This window comes from Leuciscus leuciscus, assembly GCF_965113295.1.
Source record: "Leuciscus leuciscus genome assembly, chromosome: 25".
Lineage (NCBI taxonomy): Eukaryota > Metazoa > Chordata > Actinopteri > Cypriniformes > Leuciscidae > Leuciscus > Leuciscus leuciscus.
In genome coordinates, this window is record NC_138724.1 from 9371796 (window position 1) to 9382277 (window position 10482).

Sequence of the window (10482 nt, forward strand, 5' to 3'; positions counted from 1 at the left end):
CTCTCAAAAAAATGACCAAAGAGTTTCTATATTTTTCCTGCGATTTGCGAAAAGTTGCGATTTTCTAGGCTGATATGGCTAGGAACTATACTCTCATTCCTGCGTAATAATCAAGAAACTTTGCTACTGTACCATGAGTCCAGCAGGCGTAATGATATGACGCAGCGCCTGAAAATAGTCCCCAGCTCGGAAACTTCTAACGTGACCGGGACTAAGTTTGTCTAACCTATTAAGACCTATTTTCAGGCGCTGCGTCATATCATTACGCCTGCTGGACTCATGGTATGGCAGCAAAGTTTCTTGATTATTACGCAGGAATTCGAGTATAGTTCCTAGCCATATCAGCCTAGAAAATCGCAACTTTACATTTTCCGTCGGTCTTAGTACACGATGTAACTACAGAAGAGTCAAGTTTTAAATAGGAAAAATATCGAAACTCTTTGGTCATTTTTTTTGAGAGAGTTGCTAATGGTCCTGTCCGATTCAATGATCTATGCTAAGCTATGCTAAAAGTGGTACTGCCAGACCCGGAGATCGGCTGAATGGATTCGAAAACGGTAAAACTCAACTGTTTAACTCTGGGGGAGTTGTAAAATAAGCCTATTTCCCAAAAAAGTGGAGTATCCCTTTAAATTTGAAAAAGACCATCCAGGTAAATTTATATGGCTTTGGAATGATGTGGATGAAGAAAACATGATTTCATTGTTGGATAAATTACTACGTTTAAATACACATTTGTGAAATCTCAATTTTAGCCCTCAAATTTTCTTAATTTCTAAATTATGTACCGTTCTGAAATTAAAGCACTCTTCAACTTAATAAAATCAAGGCCATTATGTAATAACTTGTTACATCATGAGAAATCTACATACTAATGTGAATCAAGTTTACTATAGGCCTCTACAAAGCATGTGATATAAGGTTCATTGTTGTGTAGACAGGAGCATTTGGGCCTAGTTAAAGTCGATTTCTGATTCATTTTAATTGTTTGTGCTAATAAAACATTATTGCAGTGAAATTCGCTTGCCAAAAGGGTGTTTTTAAAATAAAGTCTAATAATAAAACTCAATCTTTGGATTTATCATGGTCAGTTTCTTAAAGACTAATGCCAACTGACCTGTCAGATGATGATGACTGAAAGACAATTTCAGTCTGAATTTTGCACAGCTGTCACTGTACTTTACTGTACATGGATCAGCTATTATTATGCTGTTTTAACTGTACTGACATTTAGCAGATGCTTTTATCCAAAGCGACTTACTTAACCCTCTGGTTGTTTTAATGTAAGTGGACTAAAACGTACAGTGTGTGGTAATGTTAGATGGATGTTTGATGCACTTCAGAATAGGATGAAATTAATATCTGTGGAAAAAGAGGCCTAAAAGCCAGGGACGTGCACAGGAATTTTGAGGGGCAGTTGCTTTGACCTGAGGCTTTGCGATAATTTTTTTTTGTATCTAGGCCTACGTGAAATTCTGCATCCACTGTACGATTTTTTTTTTTTTTTTTTTTTTTCGGAAGGGCAACGTGAGTCGAGAAGGGCATATGGGCAGTTGCCCGGGTAACCCGAGCAACCCCCCTGTGCACGTCCCTGCTAAAAGCAGTCAGATCCCAAAATATATATATATATATAAAATAAAATAAAAATTCCAAACCTGTGCTAAATGAAATAAAATGAGCTGACAAAAAGACTGAATCCAATATTTAGAGATAACACGAGAGACATACAAGCAATTTTAAAAGGCCAGCCATTTTTAAACCGGAACACCAAATTATGTAAAGTGTTTTGAAGCAGCACAAGGGTTAAAGAGGTCGTTCAAAGATGAGATGGAACAGATAGTGAAAAGAAAATCAAGTGTCCAGCATACATGACAACGGTTTAACCAAACTGAAAGATTTCATGCACGCAGGGCACTTGATGATACGTTTCTTTTACTATCTGCTCCTTCAAATCCACAAGAAAATCCATTAAAAATGTTTGTAAAGCAGTTCATATGTCGGAAAAATAATAATAATTGTAGAGGTGGAACCTCTGGATTGCTCAGATAGTCCTTGAAGACTGGTGACTCAGGTAAGAGAGTAAGGGCTCGGAGAGTTACATCCAAAAAACTTTAATATGTTGGACACATAAATAACGTGTGTATGTCTGTGTGGTCTGAAACAAAGGAAAATAGTACAAATGAGACATAAACGAATATTACAGTCATTGTTACAGTTTTTCTCGATTGCTTAAACACTATAACCAGGCTTTTGAACTAAAATTTCAAAACCATAATGCCATTTATCAAAAAGCACACCCATTTCACTAAACTATAAACACTATTCCCGGTTTTGACACATGAGTCAGATTTGTTGAACTGTCACTGCAAAACTCTACACACAAATCCCTTCATTTCTCATTGCCTAGACCATGTTGTCATTTAGAAAGCACTAGCATTCAATATTCAGCACAGTTTCAGCTCAGTTAGCACACAATTACCCAAGTGGAAACACTAAGAGTCAAAATTTAACACACATCAATCAGATCCTTCAATAGATAGATAAAAGGGCCCAAATCAGTTTATTGGGTTTTGGAAAAATGGATCCAGAAAGACATGAAGGAAGAGATCTTGGAGGGATAGGGAGGAGGAGGAGGAGGACGAAGGGCAAGAAGACAAGCAGTCTCAGATGAAATTCAAGTCACTCTAGTTGCCCATGTCTTTATCAATGGTATGACTATGAGGGAGGCTGGGCTACGAGTAAGGCCAAATTTGAGTCGCTTTACCGTCGCCTCGAGAGCCTTCAGGGAGGTGTGCTGGCAAACAAAATTCTATCACTGAATAAAAGACAAACATTTCCAATAGTCTTTGATGAGGTGTATTTTCTTGCAAGAAAAGGCCAGCAGTCGTACAGTCACACAGAGTGGCTGCAGAGTGTGACCGTGAAGCATCCTTTCTCCTTTATAGTCTTGACTCCCAGAATGTCATCTTTCTAGGAAAATGATGGTATTTCAACCATATGTGGAACATTCTTAGACGTGTTCATCATATTGTCTCCTTGAGTGGAGGCCCTCCTGTCACGTATTACTGTAACACTACCATTCGAATACAATTCCATATTAGAATAAGGTTTGTGTGTGCTCTTTTACTGTCATGATGGTCACACACATCTTACTGTAAGTAAATATACACAAAAAAATAGAGGAGAGAATAAAAAAAAAACCCCAGTAAAATAGGGGGAATTTGTTGTTGTTGTTGTGTGTGTGTTACTGTGTAGTACATGAATAAATAAAAATGTGCCAATGTGTCCATTGGTTGTGTCTTTTGTGTTCATCATGTGAAAAGGTTTGTGGGGGGGGGGGGGGGGGGGGGGGGGGACGACCACAAGCAACATAACTTACCAGTTTTGGAAATGTTGTTTTGAATTTATTGCACCAGTGTGTTAGACTATGTTGTAGTGTGTGTGATTTTGAGGGCTTGTGTGTCTGAATTTGTAGCTTTATTTTGAACTGAAAATAGGATGTTTGGGGAATTGGGTGAGACGTTATGGATTTGTGTTTACAGTTTTGAGAATACGAGGCATAGTCTCAAGAAATGTGTTTAAGCAATCGAGAAAAACTGTAAGCAATCCAAAAAAACTGTAAGATGAAAAATCATATATTCAGTCACTAATAATATGATTTAATGGTTTATTACTTTCGACCAATAGGTGGCTGTAGTAAAGGTATGTTGTTATGGGAAGAAGGAGGCGGGAACCGGCGAAGTTCACAAACTTTAATAATGGTAAAATAAACAACAAAACGAAAGTAAAGGTGGCAGCTTTACTTACAGTTTTTCTCGATTGTTTACACACATTTTCTGAAGCATGCCTCATATTCTCAGAACTCTACACACAAATCCCAAAAAAAAAAACCACACACAATGGGCAAAACCCCTCAATTCTCCTGCAAAATGAAACTTTACATTCAAAACAATGTTATTTCTTCTCAAAATGGTATTTTGTTTTCAAATGACACACACAAACCATCATATGAATAGACATTTATAAGAACCAGTTGAACACTGATGTGCTCAATGTAAAACACTATGATGAATGGAAAACACTTCTTCTCCATTCATCATAATGACTTAGGCCTTTTTTTGTTCAGTGTTACACTTACTACAGACAGTACATACATAAGTGTGTTGTAAAATATTTGAGAATATTGTTTTTATACTCAGAACACACAAATACATGGTAACAATGTAAATTTTTCCCACAAAAACAATGTACACAGTGTACATCCCAACCAACACAAAGTTGTACATACAGTGGTCTACATACAAAACAACAGAAGAATTTACTGTATACAGTTACAGTAAAAAAAATTAAAGAAATCCAATGTTGGCATCCATTGCACCATTGAAGAGCTCACCTGTTGCCCTTTTATGCTAAAGCTCTGATTGCTAATTGTAAAACTGTGTGACGGGTGTTTGCCCATGTGATGAGTCAGTGTGCATATTTGAATGGCAGTGTGTTCCTTGTGAAAACAAGAGATTTTCTGCATGAAAATTGTGCCAAAAGCAGAGAATTGTGTGTAGTGTTTTGAAAAAAGTGTGTTTTAGAAGTACAATTTGAGTGTAAAGCAGGAATTGTGCTTGTAGTTTAGCAGAATTGGTTCAGGGGGTTGGTGAATGAGTTACATGTTGTGGTCATTGTGTCTCAAGTACCAGAAAATGTGTGTAAACAATCGAGAAAAACTGTAAAACTCAACATAAAGTCCAGGCCTGGTCCTCTCTCGTCTTTCACGTAGCATTTGTAATTGCGCCACCAGGTGTTCCCGATCATGAATCTGTCACCTAGCAATGTTGCGAGAGGACAGCTGCCATCCTACACGGCATTCTAAAATGATATGGGAGAGAGAATTGGTCATTTTTTTTTTTTTATGTTTTATATTTTACTGGAGGAGTTGGTGGGGATGTTTCATTCCCGCCGCTGGTGAGTGATGTATCTCTGGCTTGGTCAAGACCGTGGCCAGGGAAGGTAAACTGGTTTGCTGCATCCCAATTCAGAAGCTGCGTCCTTGATTGCTGGAGTACACTTTAAAATTTAGACAAGTATGGGGTTTACTTGAGTAAACATAAGTAATGATACTTATGAAAATACAAAATACACATAAAGCAGTTCAAATGTTGACTTGTAGGCTACCTTACCAAGATGCGATTTTTATGGAGTTTATTCTCTTGACCATGGTGAACATAATTAGGTATGTTTTCATCTTTTGTTTTTACGCAGTTGAAGCATAAAAAACAGAATAAACTGTATTTTGTTTTTACAATCCAGTACAAATGGTGCTCCCGCTCGGTACTCAGCTGTCACAGTTGCTAGGCAACAAGAACAGTCCTCTGTAGGCTAGAACGTACTCGGTTACCTAACGTAACCTCTGTTCTCTCTAGAGAGGGAACGAGTATTGCGTAAGTTTAGCTTACGCTACGGGTAAAGTCATCTTTTCTCGAGATATGAAGCAAAAAAAATAATTATCCTTAATTTTTATATCTTGTCAACGCAGTGCGGCAGCAAGCAGACCTAGAGCAGGCAATCTAGCGTGCTCATAGGCTGCTCTGCGGCAACTGCAGCAGCCTATCACTGAGCCCTTGGCGTGACGTCACGCCCAATGAGCGCGAGCAGCGCGCCTACGCGTCACGGCCCGAGGCGGGGCGTGGCAGAGGGTATAAATATGGGCTGAGAGGCTGCTTTCACTGGTTTTTGTCGCAGAAGCGAGTGAGCTCGTGGCGCGAGCACGGCGGGTTACGCAATACTCGTTCCCTCTCTAGAGAGAACAGAGGTTACGTTAGGTAACCGAGTACGTTCTCTTACGAGAGGTTCTCTCGTATTGCGTAAGTTTAGCTTACGCTACGGGAACTCCCTTGTCAACGCCGTGCGCGCCCGGCATCCACTGAATGAGTCCCAGGGAAGCCCGGGGAACACGAGAGTGTGAGCCAGGCGGCCAATGATATGGCTAGCGCAAGTACATAAGCACATAGTAGGGGGAACAGAACGGCGCGGCCGGTCTGACTAACCAACCCTTATATTGTACAGCTCAACCAGGAGGGCTAAATCAAACAGCAGTAGCCCGCGCACAGAAGTGGGCCGGCCTATGCGAGATTTAGACTGATAAAAGTTTAGCCTGCAGGGCGGGAACTTCTAGATTGTAAAATCTAACAAATGTAGACGGGGAGGCCCAGCCCGCCGCCGTACAAATGTCATGAATAGAAATTCCGCTAGTCCAAGCCCATGACGAGGCCATGCCTCTAGTAGAGTGGGCTCTGATGCCCAAAGGGCATTGCAGGTCTTTAGACGCATAAGCAGCTGCAATAGCGTCCACTATCCATCTGGACAGAGTGTGTTTCGAGGCGGCGAGACCCTTGGTGCGCCCACCAAACGAAACGAAAAGCTGCTCCGAGCGCCTCATGGCGGCAGAGCGCGTAATGTAATTTCTCAGCGCTCTGACAGGGCAAAGGAGATTACTGTCAACTTCGCTGCCGGTAGCCGGCAAAGCTGAGAGAGAAATGACCTGTGCTCTGAAGGGTGTGCCCAACACTTTGGGGACATAACCGTGTCTCGGTTTGAGAATGACTTTAGAGTCATTAGGTCCGAACTCGAGACATGCCGCGTTAACTGATAACGCATGCAGGTCACCCACACGTTTGACTGAAGACAGGGCTATCAGAAAAACGGTTTTGAGCGTGAGGTATTTCATATCCACAGTTTCCATGGGTTCAAAGGGATGCGCTTTCATGGCCTCTAAGACCAGGGAAAGATCCCAAATAGGAACCGAGGGGGGTCGCGGGGGGTTCATCCTCCTAGCTCCTCTAAGGAAGCGGATAATGAACTCATTCCTCCCTAATGCGCGGCCCAGCGCCGAGTCGGAAAAAGCTGATATGGCCGCAACATATACTTTGAGCGTGGAGGGGGACCTGCCCATGTCCAACAGCTCTTGGAGGAAACCAAGCACACGCGACACCTCACATGTTTGTGGATCCAGCCCTTGGGCGGTGCACCATTTATTAAACACAGACCATTTAGATGTGTAGAGCCGTCTCGTAGAGGGAGCTCTAGACTGTGTGATCGTGTTCACAACCCCTATTGGCAAGTCAACGGGTATCCGTTGACTATCCATACATGCAGAGACCAGCGCTCTGGATGAGGATGCCAGATCGAGCCGCGGGCTTGAGAGAGAAGGTCTCTTCTCACCGGTATCGGCCAGGGGGGTGTGTCCGCCAGCCGTATTAGATCTGGGAACCACGTTTGATTCTCCCAATACGGGGCTATGAGGAGCACCGTGTGGCGCGCTTCCCTGATTCTCCCGATGACTTGTGGCAGCAGAGAGACAGGGGGAAAAGCGTAAAGCGGGCCGCTGGGCCAGGTTTGGGCCAGCGCGTCCTCGCTCTTGGAAAAGAACCGTGGGCAGTGCGCGTTGTCTTTTGACGCAAAGAGGTCGACTTCCGCTCTGCCGAAACGGCGCCACAGTGACTGGACTGTTTGGGGATGCAAAGACCACTCCCCCAGGGGAACATTGTCCCTGGACAGTCTGTCTGGACCCTCGTTCAGGAGACCCGGCACATGCGCGGCTCTCAGCGAGCGCAGTGAGTGCTGAGCCCACACAAGGAGGCGTTCCGCCAGGGCGCAGAGTGTTTTGGATCTGACACCGCCCTGACGGTTCACATAGGCTACCACTGACATGTTGTCCGTGCGGACTAGTACATGGTGGCCCTGTAGGTATGGGAGGAAGTGCTTGAGCGCTTTCTCGACCGCCAGCATCTCTAGACAGTTTATATGAAGGTGACTCTCCTGGTCTGACCAAGGGCCATAGACCGGTCTGCCCTCTAATAGCGCTCCCCAACCTAGGTTGGACGCATCTGTCGAGACAACTTTCCGGTGCGAGACAACTCCCATCGTCACTCCCGTGCGATACCATTCGGCTGCTAGCCAGGGCTGCAGGGCTGAAACACAGCCATGATCCACTCTGACTCGTAAGCGGCCAGCCGTCCAGGCTCGGTGAGGCACTCGCGCTTTCAGCCAGCGTTGAAGCGGGCGCATGCGCAGTAAGCCCAGCTGGAGCACTGCTGCAGCTGAGGCCATATGCCCCAGGACTCGCTGGAATGTCCTCAGCGGAACCTGACTGCCCGTCTGGAAAGACGCGGCGAGATGTCGAATGCGGCGCGCGCGCTGCTCTGACAATCTGGCCGTCATAGCCACCGAGTCCAGTTCTATTCCGAGAAAGGAAGTCGACTGGCGGGGCAGTAATGAGCTCTTGGTCCAGTTGACCGAGAGACCCAAGCATTCCAGATGGCTGAGAAGCGCTGTTCTGTGAGACAAAAGCTCTGCCTCTGACTGCGCGAGGACTAGCCAGTCGTCCAGATAATTCAGTATCCGCATTCCTTGTCTCCTCAGGGGAGAGAGAGCCGCGTCCATGCACTTCGTAAATGTACGGGGTGCTAAAGATAGACCGAACGGCAGGACGGTGTACTGATATACCCGACCGTCGAAGGCGAATCTCAAGAATGGCCTGTGACGGGGTATTATCTGAATCTGAAAATATGCGTCCTTTAGATCGAGAGAGATGAACCAGTCTCCCGGGCGAATTTGCGCCAGGATTTGTCTGGTTGTGATCATTTTGAACGGCCGTCTCATGAGAGCTTTGTTCAAATGTCTCAGATCTAAAATAGGTCTCAGCGCTCCGTCCTTCTTGGGTACGAGGAAGTAACGGCTGTAAAGCCCGACTCGCTCAGAGAAGGATAAACCTGTTCTATAGCCCCTTTGCGCAGCAGCTTCGCTATTTCTGCTTGAAGCAGGTGCGCTGCTTCTAAAGTCACTTTTGTCTCCGTCTGCGCTAGAAAGCGCGGGGGGCGACGAGCGAATTGAAGCGAATAGCCGTGTTATATAGTATTCAGCACCCATTCTGACGCGCCCTGAATAGCTTCCCATGCTTTTGCACGCATAGCTAGGGGTCGAATGGTCTCTGGGTTCAGATCGCCGCGCTGAGCGGGATGGGGAACCTGTATCAGAGAGGATGGGGCGGCGACGCGCTGCCAGTGCTCGAACACGGGGGCTGGAAAACAGTGCTGACTGGCTGTACAGCATATGATGGCTCGATCGCTACGGATGGAGCGCGTTTTGCTGCTAAACACCCCTGGCGCGAGAGCGGCGTGGGGGTTGTCATGTCTGAAAGTGGGTGCGCGTGCTCGTGAGCGGGCGCAGAGTTTACACTTATAACACGGCCAGTGTTTGGGAGCTTTGTAACCCGAGGTAACTGAGTGGCAGAGCAAGCAGCGGGTAGTTGTGAGCACAGGGTTGTGGGCACATTTACTACACTTGGTACTCGAGCGTGTGTCCGCTTTATGAGAGTGCGCTCTGAGCGTGTTACCATGGGGATAGTGTTTGTGTGTAGTGGTGAGCACATTTTCTACACTTATGACACCTTCGGCCAGAGCCGGAATATTTGTGAGCTTTGGAGGATCTGCAACCCGGGGTAACTGTGTAACAGAGCGGGCAGTGGGTAGGTGTGGGCACAGAATTGTGGGCACATTCTCTACGCTTAGCACTCGAGCGGCGCATGCCCGCTATGAGAGTGCGCTCTGTGAGCGTTACCGGGGAGACCGTGTTTGTGTGTAGCAGTGAGCACGTGGGAGTGGGCACATATTCTACACTTATAACACCATTGGCGTTATAGGAAACTGATAGAGCGAATGCTTTGATGGCTCATATGTTTAGACGCTCATAAATACTCAAGCACCATCCTGTGAGCGGGAGGGTGCGAGATGCGGGTTCACTTTCTGTATGTAAGAAAGCTGCCGCGAGCTCGGAGAAGCCAGCAGAAAAAATATATTTATCTGCCGCCAGAGTCGGATTCGAACTCGGGTCTCCCGCGCGAGCCTAGTGTTCTGCCACTGAGCCACAGGGGCACACATAAGCTCTTAGTTAGCGCGAGCATATGACAGAGCGTCGTGTTTCGTTTCAGCGTTTGTTTGCAGGCGCGCGTGTATTAAACAGGCTCGTTTACTGCAGTATTAGTATTTCCAGCCGCCTGAACTTTAGAGGGGACTGAGAAATATGTCAGGAACGGAGTTTAGTCCGACCTGGGTGGGACTTCCTCTTTTCGCCGGTGCTCATGACGTCCGCTCTGATATCCCTTGAGAACGGCGCGGTTGCGCGGCTCGGACAAAGGGAGAGAGAGCGGGAAGATGTCATCATGTGCTGTGACATCGTTAGTTTGCAGACGTGCGTGTATGAAAACAGGCTCGTTTACTGCAACATAGATATTTCTAGTCGCCTGTAGCTTAGGAGGGGACTGAGAAATGGAGGTGGCCGGTAGGTGACGCGCACGACCGAGACGCGGGGTAGCTTTCTTATAACGTAAAGGAAGCCAGCCCGTGACCGCCTACTTCTGACATCCCTTGTGAGCGGCGCGTTTGCGCGGCTCGAACAGAGGGGGAGAGCGCAGGAAGGGCGAGCGTCGTCATG